This window comes from Myodes glareolus, chromosome 18 (assembly GCF_982192425.1).
Source record: "Myodes glareolus chromosome 18, mMyoGla1.1, whole genome shotgun sequence".
NCBI classification, from domain to species: Eukaryota; Metazoa; Chordata; class Mammalia; order Rodentia; family Cricetidae; genus Myodes; species Myodes glareolus.
In genome coordinates, this window is record NC_142043.1 from 2421485 (window position 1) to 2441796 (window position 20312).

The window sequence follows — 20312 nt, forward strand, 5'->3', positions numbered from 1 at the left end:
GTGAATTGAAGTGTAGGAACAGACTGCTTCTCTTTCAGAGAAACGCATGTGAGTTTCTTCCTAATGCTTGCAAGTAGCTTAAGGCACTTTCAAAGGAAAGTGATTTTCTCTGAAAGGACAGGATTTAGAAAGTGAAGCAACACTCCATTCACTTCGCACAGTGAATTGAAGTGTTGGAACAGACTGCTTCTATTTCAGAGAAACGCATGTGTGTTTCCTGTGAATGCTTGAAAGTAGCTTAAGGCACTTTCAACGGAAAGTGATTTTCTCTGAAAGGACAGCATTTAGAAAGTGAAGTAACATTCCATTCACTTCGCACAGTGAATTGAAGTGTTGGAACAGACTGCTTCTCTTTCAGAGAAATGCATATGAGTTTCTGTTGAATGCTTGTAAGTAGCTCAAGGCTCTTTCAAAGGAAAGTGATTTTCTCTGAAAGGACAGCATTTAGAAAGTAAAGCAACACTCCATTCCCTTCGTGCAATGAATTGAAGTGTTGGAACAGACTTCTTCTCTTTCATAGAAACGCATTAGTGTTTGTTGTGAATGCTTGCAAGTAGCTTAAGGCACTTTCAAAGGAAAGTGATTTTCTCTGAAAGGACAGCATTTAGAAAGTGAAGCAACACTCCATTCACTTTGCACAGTGAATTGAAGTGTTGGAACAGACTGCTTCTCTTTCAGAGAAACGCATGTGAGTTTCTTCCTAATGCTTGCAAGTAGCTTAAGGCACTTTCAAAGGAAAGTGATTTTCTCTGAAAGGACAGCATTTAGAAAGTGAAGCAACACTCCATTCACTTCACACAGTGAATTGAAGTGTTGGAACAGACTGCTTCTCTTTCAGAGAAACGCATGTGAGTTTCTGGTGAATGCTTGTAAGTAGCTTAAGGCACTTTCAAAGGAAAGTGATTTTCTCTGAAAGGACAGCATTTAGAAAGTGAAGCAACACTCCATTCCCTTCGTGCAGTGAATTGAACTGTTGGAAAAGAGTGCTTCTCTTTCATATAAATGCATTAGTGTTTCTTGTGAATGCTTGCAAGTAGCTTAAGGCACTTTCAAAGGAAAGTGATTTTCTCTGAAAGCACAGCATTTAGAAAGTGAAGCAACACTCCATTCACTTCGCACAGAGAATTGAAGTGTTGGAACAGATTGCTTCTCTTTCAGAGAAATGCATGTGAGTTTCTGTTGAGTGCTTGTAAGTAGCTTAAGGCACATTCAGAGGAAAGGGATTCTCTCTGAAAGGACAGCATTTAGGATGTGAAGCAACACTCCATTCACTTCGCACAGTGAATTGAAGTGTTGGAACAGACTGCTTCTCTTTCAGAGAAACGCATGTGAGTTTCTGTTGAATGCTTGTAAGTAGCTCAAGGCTCTTTCAAAGGAAAGAGATTTTCTCTGAAAGGACAGCATTTAGAAAGTAAAGCAACACTCCATTCCCTTCGTGCAATGAATTGAAGTGTTGGAACAGACTGCTTCTCTTTCATAGAAACGCATTAGTGTTTCTTGTGAATGCTTGCAAGTAGCTTAAGGCACTTTCAAAGGAAAGTGATTTTCTCTGAAAGGACAGCATTTAGAAAGTGAAGCAACACTCCATTCACTTTGCACAGTGAATTGAAGTGTTGGAACAGACTGCTTCTCTTTCAGAGAAACGCATGTGAGTTTCTTCCTAATGCTTGCAAGTAGCTTAAGGCACTTTCAAAGGAAAGTGATTTTCTCTGAAGGACAGCATTTAGAAAGTGAAGCAACACTCCATTCACTTCGCACAGTGAATTGAAGTGTTGGAACAGACTGCTTCTCTTTCAGAGAAACGCATGTGAGTTTCTGGTGAATGCTTGTAAGTAGCTTAAGGCACTTTCAAAGGAAAGTGATTTTCTCTGAAAGGACAGCATTTAGAAAGTGAAGCAACACTCCATTCCCTTCGTGCAGTGAATTGAACTGTTGGAACAGAGTGCTTCTCTTTCATATAAACGCATTAGTGTTTCTTGTGAATGCTTGCAAGTAGCTTAAGGCACTTTCAAAGGAAAGTGTTTTTCTCTGAAAGGACAGCATTTAGAAAGTGAAGCAACACTCCATTCACTTCGCACATTGAATTGAAGTGTTGGAACAGACTGCTTCTCTTTCAGAAAAATGCATGTGAGTTTCTGTTGAATGATTGTAAGTAGCTTAAGGCACTTTCAAAGGAAAGTGATTTTCTCTGAGAGGACAGCATTTAGAAAGTGAGGCAACACTCCATTCACTTCACACAGTGAATTGAAGTGTAGGAACAGACTGCTTCTCTTTCAGAGAAACGCATGTGAGTTTCTTCCTAATGCTTGCAAGTAGCTTAAGGCACTTTCAAAGGAAAGTGATTTTCTCTGAAAGGACAGCATTTAGAAAGTGAAGCAACACTCCATTCACTTCGCACAGTGAATTGAAGTGTTGGAAGAGAAGGCTTCTCTTTCAGAGAAATGCATGTGAATTTCTTGTGAATGCTTGAAAGTTGCTTAAGGCACTTTCAAACAAAAGTGATTTTCTCTGAAAGGACAGGATTTAGAAAGTGAAACAACACTCCATTCACTTCGCACAGTGAATTGAAGTGTTGGAACAGACGGCTTCTATTTCAGAGAAACGCATGTGTGTTTCCTGTGAATGCTTGAAAGTAGCTTAAGGCACTTTCAAAGGAAAGTGATTTTCTCTGAAAGGACAGCATTTAGAAAGTGAAGTAACATTCCATTCACTTCGCACAGTGAATTGAAGTGTTGGAACAGACTGCTTCTCTTTCAGAGAAATTCATATGAGTTTCTGTTGAATGCTTGTAAGCAGCTCAAGGCTCTTTCAAAGGAAAGTGATTTTCTCTGAAAGGACAGCATTTAGAAAGTAAAGCAACACTCCATTCCCTTCGTGCAATGAATTGAAGTGTTGGAACAGACTGCTTCTCTTTCATAGAAACGCATTAGTGTTTCTTGTGAATGCTTGCAAGTAGCTTAAGGCACTTTCAAAGGAAAGTGATTTTCTCTGAAAGGACAGCATTTAGAAAGTGAAGCAACACTCCATTCACTTTGCACAGTGAATTGAAGTGTTGGAACAGACTGCTTCTCTTTCACAGAAACGCATTAGTTTTTCTTGTGAATGCTTGAAGTAGCTTAAGGCACTTTCAAAGGAAAGTGATTTTCTCTGAAAGGACAGCATTTAGAGAGTAAAGCAACACTCCATTCCCTTCGTGCAATGAATTGAAGTGTTGGAACAGACTGCTTCTGTTTCAGAGAAACGCATGTGTGTTTCCTGTGAATGCTTGAAGTAGCTTAAGGCACTTTCAAAGGAAAGTGATTTTCTCTAAAAGGACAGCATTTAGAAAGTGAAGTAACATTCCATTCACTTTGCACAGTGAATTGAAGTGTTGGAACAGACTGCTTCTCTTTCAGAGAAATGCATATGAGTTTCTGTTGAATGCTTGTAAGTAGCTCAAGGCTCTTTCAAAGGAAAGTGATTTTCTCTGAAAGGACAGCATTTAGAAAGTAAAGCAACACTCCATTCCCTTCGGGCAATGAATTGAAGTGTTGGAACAGACTGCTTCTCTTTCATAGAAACGCATTAGTGTTTCTTGTGAATGCTTGCAAGTAGCTTAAGGCACTTTCAAAGGAAAGTGATTTTCTCTGAAAGGACAGCATTTAGAAAGTGAAGCAACACTCCATTCACTTCGCACAGAGAATTGAAGTGTTGGAACAGATTGCTTCTCTTTCAGAGAAATGCAGGTGAGTTTCTGTTGAATGATTGTAAGTAGCTTAAGGCACATTCAGAGGAAAGGGATTTTCTCTGAAAGGACAGCATTTAGAAAGTGAAGCAACACTCCATTCACTTCGCACAGTGAATTGAAGTGTTGGAACAGACTGCTTCTCTTTCAGAGAAACGCATGTGAGTTTTTTGTGAATGCTTGAAAGTAGTTTAAGGCACTTTCAATGGAAAGTGATTTTCTCTGAAAGGACAGCATTTAGAAAGTGAAGCAACACTCCATTCACTTCGCACAGTGAATTGAAGTGTTGGAACAGACTGCTTCTCTTTCAGAGAAACGCATGTGAGTTTCTTCCTAATGCTTGCAAGTAGCTTAAGGCACTTTCAAAGGAAAGTGATTTTCTCTGAAAGGACAGCATTTAGAAAGTGAAGCAACACTCCATTAACTTCGCACAGTGAATTGAAGTGTTGGAACAGACTGCTTTTCTTTCAGAGAAACGCATGTGAATTTCTGGTGAATGCTTGTAAGTAGCTTAAGGCACTTTCAAAGGAAAGTGATTTTCTCTGAAAGGACAGCATTTAGAAAGTGAAGCAACACTCCATTCCCTTCGTGCAGTGAATTGAAGCGTTGGAAAAGAGTGCTTCTCTTTCATATAAACGCATTAGTGTTTCTTTTGAATGCTTGCAAGTAGCTTAAGGCACTTTCAAAGGAAAGTGATTTTCTCTGAAAGGACAGCATTTAGAAAGTGAAGCAACACTCCATTCACTTCGCACAGAGAATTGAAATGTTGGAACAGATTGCTTCTCTTTCAGAGAAATGCATGTGAGTTTCTGTTGAATGCTTGTAAGTAGCTTAAGGCACATTCAGAGGAAAGGGATTTTCTCTGAAAGGACAGCATTTAGAAAGTGAAGCAACACTCCATTCACTTCGCACAGTGAATTGAAGTGTTGGAACAGACTGCTTCTCTTTCAGAGAAATGCATGTGAGTTTCTGTTGAATGCTTGTAAGTAGCTTAAGGCACTTTCAAAGGAAAGTGATTTTCTCTGAAAGGACAGCATTTAGTACGTGCAGCAACACTCCATTCACTTCGCACAGTGAATTGAAGTGTTGGAACAGACTGCTTCTCTTTCAGAGAAACACATGTGAGTTTCTTCCTAATGCTTGCAAGTAGCTTAAGGCACTTTCAAAGGAAAGTGATTTTCTCTGAAAGGACAGCATTTAGAAAGTGAAGCAACACTCCATTCACGTCGCACAAAGAATTGAAGTGTTGGAACAGACTGCTTCTCTTTCAGAGAAACGCATGTGAGTTTTTTATGAATGCTTGAAAGCAGTTTAAACCACTTTCAAAGGAAAGTGATTTTCTCTGAAAGACAGCATTTAGAAAGTGAAGCAACACTCCATTCACTTCGCACAGTGAATTGAAGTGTTGGAACAGACTGCTTCTCTTTCAGAGAAATGCATGTGAGTTTCTGTTGAATGCTTGTAAGTAGCTTAAGGCACTTTCAAAGGAAAGTGATTTTCTCTGAAAGGACAGCATTTAGAAAGTGAAGCAACACTCCATTAACTTCGCACAGTGAATTGAAGTGTTGGAACAGACTGCTTCTCTTTCAGAGAAACGCATGTGAGTTTCTTCCTAATGCTTGCAAGAAGCTTAAGGCACTTTCAATGGAAAGTGATTTTCTCTGAATGGACAGCATTTAGAAAGTGAAGCAACACTCCATTCACTTCGCACATTGAATTGAATTGTTGGAACAGACTGCTTCTCTTTCAGAGAAACGCATTAGTGTTTCTTGTGAATGCTTGCAAGTAGCTTAAGGCACTTTCAAAGGAAAGTGATTTTCTCTGAAAGGACAGCATTTAGAAAGTGAAGCAACACTCCATTCACTTCGCACAGAGAATTGAAGTGTTGGAACAGATTGCTTCTCTTTCAGAGAAATGCATGTGAGTTTCTGTTGAATGCTTGTAAGTAGCTTAAGGCACATTCAGAGGAAAGGGATTTTCTCTGAAAGGACAGCATTTAGAAAGTGAAGCAACACTCCATTCACTTCGCAGAGTGAATTGAAGTGTTGGAACAGACTGCTTATCTTTCAAAGAAATTCATGTGAGTTTCTGTTGAATGCTTGTAAGTAGCTTAAGGCACATTCAGAGGAAAGGGATTTTCCCTGAAAGGACAGCATTTAGTACGTGCAGCAACACTCCATTCACTTTGCACAGTGAATTGAAGTGTTGGAACAGACTGCTTCTCTTTCAGAGAAACGCATGTGAGTTTCTTCCTAATGCTTGCAAGTAGCTTAAGGCACATTCAGAGGAAAGGGATTTTCTCTGAAAAGACAGCATTTAGAAAGTGAAGCAACACTCCATTCACTTCCCACAGTGAATTGAAGTGTTGGAACAGACTGCTTCTCTTTCAGAGAAACGCATGTGAATTTCTGTTAAATGCTTGTAAGTAGCTTAAGGCACTTTCAAAGGAAAGTGATTTTCTCTGAAAGGACAGCATTTAGTACGTGAAGCAACACTCCATTCACTTCGCACAGTGAATTGAAGTGTTGGAACAGACTGCTTCTTTTTCAGAGAAATGCATGAGAGTTTCTGTTGAATGCTTGTAAGTAGCTCAAGGCTCTTTCAAAGGAAAGTGATTTTTTCTGAAAGGACAGCATTTAGAAAGAAAAGTAACACTCCATTCCCTTCGTGCAATGAATTGAAGTGTTGTAACAGACTGCTTCTCTTTCATAGAAACGCATGTGAGTTTTTTATGAATGCTTGAAAGTAGTTTAAGGCACTTTCAAAGGATAGTGATTTTCTCTGAAAGGACAGAATTTAGAAAGTGAAGCAACACTCCATTCACTTCGCACAGTGAATTGAAGTGTTGGAACAGACTGCTTCTCTTTCAGAGAAACGCATGTGAATTTCTGTTAAATGCTTGTAAGTAGCTTAAGGCACTTTCAAAGGAAAGTGATTTTCTCTGAAAGGACAGCATTTAGTACGTGAAGCAACACTCCATTCACTTCGCACAGTGAATTGAAGTGTTGGAACAGACTGCTTCTTTTTCAGAGAAATGCATGAGAGTTTCTGTTGAATGCTTGTAAGTAGCTCAAGGCTCTTTCAAAGGAAAGTGATTTTTTCTGAAAGGACAGCATTTAGAAAGAAAAGTAACACTCCATTCCCTTCGTGCAATGAATTGAAGTGTTGTAACAGACTGCTTCTCTTTCATAGAAACGCATGTGAGTTTTTTATGAATGCTTGAAAGTAGTTTAAGGCACTTTCAAAGGATAGTGATTTTCTCTGAAAGGACAGAATTTAGAAAGTGAAGCAACACTCCATTCACTTCGCACAGTGAATTGAAGTGTTGGAACAGACTGCTTCTCTTTCAGAGAAATGCATGTGAGTTTCTGTTGAATGCTTGTAAGTAGCTTAAGGCACTTTCAAAGGAAAGTGATTTTCTCTGAAAGGACAGCATTTAGAACGCGAAGCAACACTCCATTCACTTCGCACAGTGAATTGAAGTGTTGGAACAGACTGCTTCTCTTTCAGAGAAACGCATGTGAGTTACTTCCTAATGCTTGCAAGAAGCTTAAGGCACTTTCAAAGGAAAGTGATTTTCTCTGAAAGGACAGCATTTAGAAAGTGAAGCAACACTCCATTCACTTCGCACATTGAACTGAAGTGTTGGAAAGACTGCTTCTCTTTCAGAGAAACGCATGTGAGTTTCTTTTGAATGCTTGTAAGTAGCTTAAGGCACTTTCAAAGGAAAGTGATTTTCTCTGAAAGGACAGCATTTAGTACGTGAAGCAACACTCCATTCACTTCGCACAGTGAATTGAAGTGTTGGAACAGATTGCTTCTCTTTCAGAGAAATGCATGTGAATTTCTGTTGAATGCTTATAAGTAGCTTAAGGCACAATCAGAGGAAAGGGATTTTCTCTGAAAGGACAGCATTTCGAAAGTGAGGCTACACTCCATTCACTTTGCACAGTGAATTGAAGTGTTGGAACAGATTGCTTCTCTTTCAGAGAAATGCATGTGAATTTCTGTTGAATGCTTATAAGTAGCTTAAGGCACAATCAGAGGAAAGGGATTTTCTCTGAAAGGACAGCATTTCGAAAGTGAGGCTACACTCCATTCACTTTGCACAGTGAACTGAAGTGTTGGAACAGATTGCTTCTCTTTCAGAGAAACACATGTGAGTTTCTGGTGAATGCTTGTAAGTAGCTTAAGGCAATTTCAAAGGAACGTGATTTTCTCAGAAAGGACAGCATTTAGAAAGTGAAGCAACACTCCATTCACTTCGCACAGTGAATTGAAGTGTTGGAAGAAAGGCTTCTCTTTCAGAGAAATGCATGTGAATTTCTTGTGAATGCTTGAAAGTTGCTTAAGGCACTTTCAAACAAAAGTGATTTTCTCTGAAAGGACAGCATTTAGAAAGTGAAGCAACACTCCATTCACTTCGCACAGTGAATTGAAGTGTTGGAACAGACTGCTTCTCTTTCAGAGAAACACATGTGAGTTTCTTCCTAATGCTTGCAAGTAGCTTAAGGCACTTTCAAAGTAACGTGATTTTCTCTGAAAGGACAGCATTTAGAAAGTGAAGCAACACTCCATTCACTTCGCACAGTGAATTGAAGTGTTGGAACAGACTGCTTCTTTTTCAGAGAAATGCATGTGAGTTTCTGTTGAATGCTTGTAAGTAGCTCAAGGCTCTTTCAAAGGAAAGTGATTTTTTCTGAAAGGACAGCATTTAGAAAGTAAAGTAACACTTCATTCCCTTCGTGCAATGAATTGAAGTGTTGGAACAGACTGCTTCTCTTTCATAGAAACGCATTAGTGTTTCTTGTGAATGCTTGCAAGTAGCTTAAGGCACTTTCAAAGGAAAGTGATTTTTTCTGAAAGGACAGCATTTTGAAAGTGAAGCAACACTCCATTCACTTCGCAAAGAGAATTGAAATGTTGGAACAGATTGCTTCTCTTTCAGAGAAATGCATGTGAGTTTCTGTTGAATGCTTGTAAGTAGCTTAAGGCACATTCAGAGGAAAGGGATTTTCTCTGAAAGGACAGCATTTAGAAAGTGAAGCAACACTCCATTCACTTTGCACAGTGAATTGAAGTGTTGGAACAGACTGCTTCTCTTTCATAGAAACGCATGTGAGTTTTTTATGAATGCTTGAAAGTAGTTTAAGGCACTTTCAAAGGAAAGTGATTTTCTCTGAAAGGACAGAATTTAGAAAGTGAAGCAACACTCCATTCACTTCGCACAGTGAATTGAAGTGTTGGAACAGACTGCTTCTCTTTCAGAGAAATGCATGTGAGTTTCTGTTGAATGCTTGCAAGTAGCTTAAGGCACTTTCAAAGGAAAGTGATTTTCTCTGAAAGGACAGCATTTAGAACGTGAAGCAACACTCCATTCACTTCGCACAGTGAATTGAAGTGTTGGAACAGACTGCTTCTCTTTCAGAGAAACGCATGTGAGATTCTTCCTAATGCTTGCAAGAAGCTTAAGGCACTTTCAAAGGAAAGTGATTTTCTCTGAAAGGACAGCATTTAGAAAGTGAATCAACACTCCATTCACTTCGCACATTGAACTGAAGTGTTGGAAAGACTGCTTCTCTTTCAGAGAAACGCATGTGAGTTTCTTTTGAATGCTTGTAAGTAGCTTAAGGCACTTTCAAAGGAAAGTGATTTTCTCTGAAAGGACAGCATTTAGAAAGTGAAGCAACACTCCATTCACTTCGCACAGAGAATTGAAATGTTGGAACAGATTGCTTCTCTTTCAGAGAAATGCATGTGAGTTTCTGTTGAATGCTTGTAAGTAGCTTAAGGCACATTCAGAGGAAAGTGATTTTCTCTGAAAGGACAGCATTTAGAAAGTGAAGCAACACTCCATTCACTTCGCACAGTGAATTGAAGTGTTGGAACAGACTGCTTCTCTTTCAGAGAAATGCATGTGAGTTTCTGGTGAATGCTTGTAAGTAGCTTAAGGCACTTTCAAAGGAAAGTGATTTTCTCTGAAAGGAAAACATTTAGTACGTGAAGCAACACTCCATTCACTTCGCACAGTGAATTGAAGTGTTGGAACAGACTGCTTCTTTTTCAGAGAAATGCATGAGAGTTTCTGTTGAATGCTTGTGAGTAGCTCAAGGCTCTTTCAAAGGAAAGTGATTTTTTCTGAAAGGACAGCATTTAGAAAGAAAAGTAACACTCCATTCCCTTCGTGCAATGAATTGAAGTGTTGTAACAGACTGCTTCTCTTACATAGAAACGCATGTGAGTTTTTTATGAATGCTTGAAAGTAGTTTAAGGCACTTTCAAAGGAAAGTGATTTTCTCTGAAAGGACAGAATTTAGAAAGTGAAGCAACACTCCATTCACTTCGCACAGTGAATTGAAGTGTTGGAACAGACTGCTTCTCTTTCAGAGAAATGCATGTGAGTTTCTGTTGAATGCTTGTAAGTAGCTTAAGGCACTTTCAAAGGAAAGTGATTTTCTCTGAAAGGACAGCATTTAGAACGTGAAGCAACACTCCATTCACTTCGCACAGTGAATTGAAGTGTTGGAAGAGAAGGCTTCTCTTTCAGAGAAATGCATGTGAATTTCTTGTGAATGCTTGAAAGTTGCTTAAGGCACTTTCAAACAAAAGTGATTTTCTCTGAAAGGACAGCATTTAGAAAGTGAAGCAACACTCCATTCACTTCGCACAGTGAATTGAAGTGTTGGAACAGACTGCTTCTTTTTCAGAGAAATGCATGTGAGTTTCTGTTGAATGCTTGTAAGTTGCTCAAGGCTCTTTCAAAGGAAAGTGATTTTTTCTGAAAGGACAGCATTTAGAAAGTAAAGTAACACTTCATTCCCTTCGTGCAATGAATTTAAGTGTTGGAACAGACTGCTTCTCTTTCATAGAAACGCATTAGTGTTTCTTGTGAATGCTTGCAAGTAGCTTAAGGCACTTTCAAAGGAAAGTGATTTTCTCTGAAAGGACAGCATTTTGAAAGTGAAGCAACACTCCATTCACTTCGCACAGAGAATTGAAGTGTTGGAAAGATTGATTCTCTTTCAGAGAAATGCATGTGAATTTCTGTTGAATGCTTGTAAGTACCTTAAGGCACATTCAGAGGAAAGGGATTTTCTCTGAAAGGACAGCATTTAGAAAGTGAAGCAACACTCCATTCAGTTCGCACAGTGAATTGAAGTGTTGGAACAGACTGCTTCTCATTCAGAGAAATGCATGTGAGTTTCTGTTGAATGCTTGTAAGTAGCTTAAGGCACATTCAGAGGAAAGGGATTTTCCCTGAAAGGACAGCATTTAGTACGTGCAGCAACACTCCATTCACTTTGCACAGTGAATTGAAGTGTTGGAACAGACTGCTTCTCTTTCAGAGAAACGCATGTGAGTTTCTTCCTAATGCTTGCAAGTAGCTTAAGGCACTTTCAAAGGAAAGTGATTTTCTCTGAAAGGACAGCATTTAGAAAGTGAAGCAACACTCCATTCACGTCGCACAAAGAATTGAAGTGTTGGAACAGACTGCTTCTCTTTCAGAGAAACGCATGTGAGTTTTTTATGAATGCTTGAAAGCAGTTTAAAGCACTTTCAAAGGAAAGTGATTTTCTCTGAAAGGACAGCATTTAGAAAGTGAAGCAACACTCCATTCACTTCGCACAGTGAATTGAAGTGTTGGAACAGACTGCTTCTCTTTCAGAGAAATGCATGTGAGTTTCTGTTGAATGCTTGTAAGTAGCTTAAGGCACTTTCAAAGAAAAGTGATTTTCTCTGAAAGGACAGCATTTAGAAAGTGAAGCAACACTCCATTCACTTCGCACAGTGAATTGAAGTGTTGGAACAGACTGCTTCTCTTTCAGAGAAACGCATGTGAGTTTCTTCCTAATGCTTGCAAGAAGCTTAAGGCACTTTCAAAGGAAAGTGATTTTCTCTGAAAGGACAGCATTTAGAAAGTGAAGCAACACTCCATTCACTTCGCACATTGAATTGAAGTGTTGGAACAGACTGCTTCTCTTTCAGAGAAACGCATTAGTGTTTCTTGTGAATGCTTGCAAGTAGCTTAAGGCACTTTCAAAGGAAAGTGATTTTCTCTGAAAGGACAGCATTTAGAAAGTGAAGCAACACTCCATTCACTTCGCACAGAGAATTGAAGTGTTGGAACAGATTGCTTCTCTTTCAGAGAAATGCATGTGAGTTTCTGTTGAATGCTTGTAAGTAGCTTAAGGCACATTCAGAGGAAAGGGATTTTCTCTGAAAGGACAGCATTTAGAAAGTGAAGCAACACTCCATTCACTTCGCACAGTGAATTGAAGTGTTGGAACAGACTGCTTCTCTTTCAGAGAAATGCATGTGAGTTTCTGGTGAACGCTTGTAAGTAGCTTAAGGCACTTTCAAAGGAAAGTGATTTTCTCTGAAAGGACAGCATTTAGTACGTGAAGCAACACTCCATTCACTTCGCACAGTGAATTGAAGTGTTTGAACAGACTGCTTCTTTTTCAGAGAAATGCATATGAGTTTCTGTTGAATGCTTGTAAGTAGCTCAAGGCTCTTTCAAAGGAAAGTGATTTTTTCTGAAAGGACAGCATTTAGAAAGAAAAGTAACACTCCATTCCCTTCGTGCAATGAATTAAAGTGTTGTAACAGACTGCTTCTCTTTCATAGAAACGCATGTGAGTTTTTTATGAATGCTTGAAAGTAGTTTAAGGCACTTTCAAAGGAAAGTGATTTTCTCTGAAAGGACAGAATTTAGAAAGTGAAGCAACACTCCATTCACTTCGCACAGTGAATTGAAGTGTTGGAACAGACTGCTTCTCTTTCAGAGAAATGCATGTGAGTTTCTGTTGAATGCTTGTAAGTAGCTTAAGGCACTTTCAAAGGAAAGTGATTTTCTCTGAAAGGACAGCATTGAGAAAGTGAAGCAACACTCCATTCACTTCGCACAGTGAATTGAAGTGTTGGAACAGACTGCTTCTCTTTCAGAGAAACGCATGTGAGTTTCTTCCTAATGCTTGCAAGAAGCTTAAGGCACTTTCAAAGGAAAGTGATTTTCTCTGAAAGGACAGCATTTAGAAAGTGAAGCAACACTCCATTCACTTCGCACATTGAACTGAAGTGTTGCAAAGACTGCTTCTCTTTCGGAGAAACGCATGTGAGTTTCTTTTGAATGCTTGTAAGTAGCTTAAGGCACTTTCAAAGGAAAGTGATTTTCTCTGAAAGGACAGCATTTAGAAAGTGAAGCAACACTCCATTCACTTCGCACAGAGAACTGAAATGTTGGAACAGATTGCTTCTCTTTCAGAGAAATGCATGTGAGTTTCTGTTGAATGCTTGTAAGTAGCTTAAGGCACATTCAGAGAAAAGGGATTTTCTCTGAAAGGACAGCATTTAGAAAGTGAAGCAACACTCCATTCACTTCGCACAGTGAATTGAAGTGTTGGAACAGACTGCTTCTCTTTCAGAGAAATGCATGTGAGTTTCTGTTGAATGCTTGTAAGTAGCTTAAGGCACTTTCAAAGGAAAGTGATTTTCTCTGAAAGGACAGCATTTAGAAAGTGAAACAACACTCCATTCACGTCGCACAAAGAATTGAAGTATTGGAAAGACTGCTTCTCTTTCAGAGAAACGCATGTGAGTTTTTTATGAATGCTTGAAAGCAGTTTAAAGCACTTTCAAAGGAAAGTGATTTTCTCTGAAAGGACAGCATTTAGAAAGTGAAGCAACACTCCATTCACTTCGCACAGTGAATTGAAGTGTTGGAACAGACTGCTTCTCTTTCAGAGAAACGCATGTGAGTTTCTTCCTAATGCTTGCAAGAAGCTTAAGGCACTTTCAAAGGAAAGTGATTTTCTCTGAAAGGACAGCATTTAGAAAGTGAAGCAACACTCCATTCACTTCGCACAGAGAATTGAAGTATTGGAACAGACTGCTTCTCTTTCAGAGAAACACATTAGTGTTTCTTGTGAATGCTTGCAAGTAGCTTAAGGCACTTTCAAAGGAAAGTGATTTTCTCTGAAAGGACAGCATTTAGAAAGTGAAGCAACACTCCATTCACTTCGCACAGAGAATTGAAGTGTTGGAACAGATTGCTTCTCTTTCAGAGAAATGCATGTGAGTTTCTGTTGAATGCCTGTAAGTAGCTTAAGGCACATTCAGAGGAAAGGGATTTTCTCTGAAAGGACAGCATTTAGAAAGTGAAGCAACACTCCATTCACTTCGCACAGTGAATTGAAGTGTTGGAACAGACTGCTTCTTTTTCAGATAAATGGATGTGAGTTTCTGTTGAATGCTTGTAAGTAGCTCAAGGCTCTTTCAAAGGAAAGTGATTTTTTCTGAAAGGACAGCATTTAGAAAGAAAGGTAACACTCCATTCCCTTCGTGCAATGAATTGAAGTGTTGTAACAGACTGCTTCTCTTTCATAGAAACGCATTAGTGTTTCTTGTGAATGCTTGCAAGTAGCTTAAGGCACTTTCAAAGGAAAGTGATTTTCTCTGAAAGGACAGCATTTTGAAAGTGAAGCAACACTCCATTCACTTCGCACAGTGAATTGAAGTGTTGGAAGAGAAGGCTTCTCTTTCAGAGAAATGCATGTGAATTTCTTGTGAATGCTTGAAAGTTGCTTAAGGCACTTTCAAACAAAAGTGATTTTCTCTGAAAGGACAGCATTTAGAAAGTGAAGCAACACTCCATTCACTTCGCACAAAGAATTGAAGTGTTGGAACAGATTGCTTCTCTTTCAGAGAAATGCATGTGAGTTTCTGTTGAATGCTTGTAAGTAGCTTAAGGCACATTCAGAGGAAAGGGACTTTCTCTGAAAGGACAGAATTTAGAAAGTGAAGCAACACTCCATTCACTTCGCACAGTGAACTGAAGTGTTGGAACAGACTGCTTCTCTTTCAGAGAAACGCATGTGAGTTTCTTCCTAATGCTTGCAAGTAGCTTAAGGCACTTTCAAAGGAAAGTGATTTTCTCTGAAAGGACAGCATTTAGAAAGTGAAGCAACACTCCATTCACTTCGCACAAAGAATTGAAGTGTTGGAACAGACTGCTTCTCTTTCAGAGAAACGCATGTGAGTTTTTTATGAATGCTTGAATGTAGTTTAAGGCACTTTCAAAGGAAAGTGATTTTCTCTGAAAGGACAGAATTTAGAAAGTGAAGCAACACTCCATTCACTTCGCAGAGTGAATTGAAGTGTTGGAACAGACTGCTTCTCTTTCAGAGAAATGCATGTGAGTTTCTGTTGAATACTTGTAAGTAGCTTAAGGCACTTTCAAAGGAAAGTGATTTTCTCTGAAAGGACAGCATTTAGAAAGTGAAGCAACACTCCAATCACTTCGCACAGTGAATTGACGTGTTGGAACAGACTGCTTCTCTTTCAGAGATATGCATGTGAGTTTCTGTTGAATGCTTGTAAGTAGCTTAAGGCACATTCAGAGGAAAGGGATTTTCTCTGAAAGGACAGCATTTAGAAAGTGAAGCAACACTCCAATCACTTCGCACAGTGAATTGAAGTGTTGGAACAGACTGCTTCTCTTTCAGAGAAATGCATGTGAGTTTCTGTTGAATGCTTGTAAGTAGCTTAAGGCACGTTCAAAGGAAAGTGATTTTCTCTGAAAGGACAGCATTTAGTACGTGCAGCAACACTCCATTCACTTCGCACAGTGAATTGACGTGTTGGAACAGACTGCTTCTCTTTCAGAGAAACGCATGTGAGTTTCTTCCTAATGCTTGCAAGTAGCTTAAGGCACTTTCAAAGAAAAGTGATTTTCTCTGAAAGGACAGCATTTAGAAAGTGAAACAACACTCCATTCACGTCGCACAAAGAATTGAAGTGTTGGAAAGACTGCTTCTCTTTCAGAGAAACGCATGTGAGTTTTTTATGAATGCTTGAAAGCAGTTTAAAGCACTTTCAAAGGAAAGTGATTTTCTCTGAAAGGACAGCATTTAGAAAGTGAAGCAACACTCCATTCACTTCGCACAGTGAATTGAAGTGTTGGAACAGACTGCTTCTCTTTCAGAGAAACGCATGTGAGTTTCTTCCTAATGCTTGCAAGTAGCTTAAGGCACTTTCAAAGAAAAGTGATTTTCTCTGAAAGGACAGCATTTAGAAAGTGAAACAACACTCCATTCACGTCGCACAAAGAATTGAAGTGTTGGAAAGACTGCTTCTCTTTCAGAGAAATGCATGTGAGTTTCTGTTGAATGCTTGTAAGTAGCTTAAGGCACTTTCAAAGGAAAGTGATTTTCTCTGAAAGGACAGCATTTAGAAAGTGAAGCAACACTCCATTCACTTCGCACAGTGAATTGAAGTGTTGGAACAGACTGCTTCTCTTTCATAGAAACGCATTAGTGTTTCTTGTGAATGCTTGCAAGTAGCTTAAGGCACTTTCAAAGGAAAGTGATTTTCTCTGAAAGGACAGCATTTTGAAAGTGAAGTAACACTCCATTCACTTCGCACAGAGAATTGAAGTGTTGGAACAGATTGCTTCTCTTTCAGAGAAATGCATGTGAATTTCTGTTGAATGCTTGTAAGTAGCTTAAGGCACATTCAGAGGAAAGGGATTTTCTCTGAAAGGACAGCATTTCGAAAGTGAGGCTACAGTCCATTCACTTTGCACAGTGAATTGAAGTGTTGGAAGAGATTGCTTCTCTTTCAGAGAAACACATGTGAGTTTCTGGTGAATGCTTGTAAGTAGCTTAAGGCAATTTCAAAGGAACGTGATTTTCTCTGAAAGGACAGCATTTAGAAAGTGAAGCAACACTCCATTCACTTCGCACAGTGAATTGAAGTGTTGGAAGAGAAGGCTTCTCTTTCAGAGAAATGCATGTGAATTTCTTGTGAATGCTTGAAAGTTGCTTAAGGCACTTTCAAACAAAAGTGATTTTCGCTGAAAGCACAGGATTTAGAAAGTGAAGCAACACTCCATTCACTTCGCACAGTGAATTGAAGGGTTGGAACAGACTGCTTCTATTTCAGAGAAATGCATGTGTGTTTCCTGTGAATGCTTGAAAGTAGCTTAAGGCACTTTCAAAGGAAAGTGATTTTCTCTGAAAGGACAGCATTTAGAAACTGAAGCAACACTCCATTCACTTCGCACAGTGAATTGAAGTGTTGGAACAGACTGCTTCTTTTTCAGAGAAATGCATGTGAGTTTCTGTTGAATGCTTGTAAGTAGCTCAAGGCTCTTTCAAAGGAAAGTGATTTTTTCTGAAAGGACAGCATTTAGAAAGTAAAGTAACACTTCATTCCCTTCGCGCAATGAATTGAAGTGTTGGAACAGACTGCTTCTCTTTCATAGAAACGCATTAGTGTTTCTTGTGAATGCTTGCAAGTAGCTTAAGGCACTTTCAAAGGAAAGTGATTTTCTCTGAAAGGACAGCATTTTGAAAGTGAAGCAACACTCCATTCACTTCGCACAGTGAATTGAAGTGTTGGAAGAGAAGGCTTCTCTTTCAGAGAAATGCATGTGAATTTCTTGTGAATGCTTGAAAGTTGCTTAAGGCACTTTCAAACAAAAGTGATTTTCTCTGAAAGGACAGCATTTAGAAAGTGAAGCAACACTCCATTCACTTCGCACAAAGAATTGAAGTGTTGGAACAGATTGCTTCTCTTTCAGAGAAATGCATGTGAGTTTCTGTTGAATGCTTGTAAGTAGCTTAAGGCACATTCAGAGGAAAGGGACTTTCTCTGAAAGGACAGAATTTAGAAAGTGAAGCAACACTCCATTCACTTCGCACAGTGAACTGAAGTGTTGGAACAGACTGCTTCTCTTTCAGAGAAACGCATGTGAGTTTCTTCCTAATGCTTGCAAGTAGCTTAAGGCACTTTCAAAGGAAAGTGATTTTCTCTGAAAGGACAGCATTTAGAAAGTGAAGCAACACTCCATTCACTTCGCACAAAGAATTGAAGTGTTGGAACAGACTGCTTCTCTTTCAGAGAAACGCATGTGAGTTTTTTATGAATGCTTGAATGTAGTTTAAGGCACTTTCAAAGGAAAGTGATTTTCTCTGAAAGGACAGAATTTAGAAAGTGAAGCAACACTCCATTCACTTCGCAGAGTGAATTGAAGTGTTGGAACAGACTGCTTCTCTTTCAGAGAAATGCATGTGAGTTTCTGTTGAATACTTGTAAGTAGCTTAAGGCACTTTCAAAGGAAAGTGATTTTCTCTGAAAGGACAGCATTTAGAAAGTGAAGCAACACTCAATTCACTTCGCACAGTGAATTGAAGTGTTGGAACAGACTGCTTCTCTTTCAGAGAAACGCATGTGAGTTTCTTCCTAATGCTTGCAAGTAGCTTAAGGCACTTTCAAAGGAAAGTGATTTTCTCTGAAAGGACAGCATTTAGAAATTGAAGCAACACTCCCTTCACTTCGCACAGTGAATTGAAGTGTTGGAACAGACTGCTTCTCTTTCAGAGAAACGCATGTGAGTTTCTGGTGAAGGCTTGTAAGTAGCTTAAGGCACTTTCAAAGGAAAGTGATTTTCTCTGAAAGGACAGCATTTAGAAAGTGAAGCAACACTCCATTCCCTTCGTGCTGTGAATTGAAGTGTTGGAACAGACTGCTTCTTTTTCAGAGAAATGCATGTGAGTTTCTGTTGAATGCTTGTAAGTAGCTCAAGGCTCTTTCAAAGGAAAGTGATTTTTTCTGAAAGGACAGCATTTAGAAAGTAAAGTAACACTTCATTCCCTTCGCGCAATGAATTGAAGTGTTGGAACAGACTGCTTCTCTTTCATAGAAACGCATTAGTGTTTCTTGTGAATGCTTGCAAGTAGCTTAAGGCACTTTCAAAGGAAAGTGATTTTCTCTGAAAGGACAGCATTTTGAAAGTGAAGCAACACTCCATTCACTTCGCACAGTGAATTGAAGTGTTGGAAGAGAAGGCTTCTCTTTCAGAGAAATGCATGTGAATTTCTTGTGAATGCTTGAAAGTTGCTTAAGGCACTTTCAAACAAAAGTGATTTTCTCTGAAAGGACAGCATTTAGAAAGTGAAGCAACACTCCATTCACTTCGCACAAAGAATTGAAGTGTTGGAACAGATTGCTTCTCTTTCAGAGAAATGCATGTGAGTTTCTGTTGAATGCTTGTAAGTAGCTTAAGGCACATTCAGAGGAAAGGGACTTTCTCTGAAAGGACAGAATTTAGAAAGTGAAGCAACACTCCATTCACTTCGCACAGTGAACTGAAGTGTTGGAACAGACTGCTTCTCTATCAGAGAAACGCATGTGAGTTTCTTCCTAATGCTTGCAAGTAGCTTAAGGCACTTTCAAAGGAAAGTGATTTTCTCTGAAAGGACAGCATTTAGAAAGTGAAGCAACACTCCATTCACTTCGCACAAAGAATTGAAGTGTTGGAACAGACTGCTTCTCTTTCAGAGAAACGCATGTGAGTTTTTTATGAATGCTTGAATGTAGTTTAAGGCACTTTCAAAGGAAAGTGATTTTCTCTGAAAGGACAGAATTTAGAAAGTGAAGCAACACTCCATTCACTTCGCAGAGTGAATTGAAGTGTTGGAACAGACTGCTTCTCTTTCAGAGAAATGCATGTGAGTTTCTGTTGAATACTTGTAAGTAGCTTAAGGCACTTTCAAAGGAAAGTGATTTTCTCTGAAAGGACAGCATTTAGAAAGTGAAGCAACACTCACTTCACTTCGCACAGTGAATTGAAGTGTTGGAACAGACTGCTTCTCTTTCAGAGAAACGCATGTGAGTTTCTTCCTAATGCTTGCAAGAAGCTTAAGGCACTTTCAAAGGAAAGTGATTTTCTCTGAAAGGACAGCATTTAGAAAGCGAAGCAACACTCCATTCACATCGCACATTGAATTGAAGTGTTGGAACAGACTCCTTCTCTTTCAGAGAAACGCATGTGAGTTTCTGTTGAATGCTTGTAAGTAGCTTAAGGCACTTTCAAAGGAAAGTGATTTTCTCTGAAAGGACAGCATTTAGAAAGTGAAGCAACACTCCATTCACTTCGCACAGTGAATTGAAGTGTTGGAACAGACTGCTTCTTTTTCAGAGAAATGCATGTGAGTTTCTGTTGAATGCTTGTAAGTAGCTCAAGGCTCTTTCAAAGGAAAGTTATTTTTTCTGAAAGGACAGCATTTAGAAAGTAAAGTAACACTCCATTCCCTTCGTGCAATGAATTTAAGTTTTGGAACAGACTGCTTCTCTTTCATAGAAACGCATTAGTGTTTCTTGTGAATGCTTGCAAGTAGCTTAAGACACTTTCAAAGGAAAGTGATTTTCTCTGAAAGGACAGCATTTTTAAAGTGAAGCAACACTCCATTCACTTCGCACAGAGAATTGAAGTGTTGGAACAGATTGCTTCTCTTTCAGAGAAATGCATGTGAATTTCTGTTGAATGCTTGTAAGTAGCTTAAGGCACATTCAGAGGAAAGTGATTTTCTCTGAAAGGACAGCATTTCGAAAGTGAGGCTACACTCCATTCACTTTGCACAGTGAATTGAAGTGTTGGAACAGATTGCTTCTCTTTCAGAGAAACACATGTGAGTTTCTGGTGAATGCTTGCAAGTAGCTTAAGGCAATTTCAAAGAACGTGATTTTCTCTGAAAGGACAGCATTTAGAAAGTGAAGCAACACTCCATTCACTTCGCACAGTGAA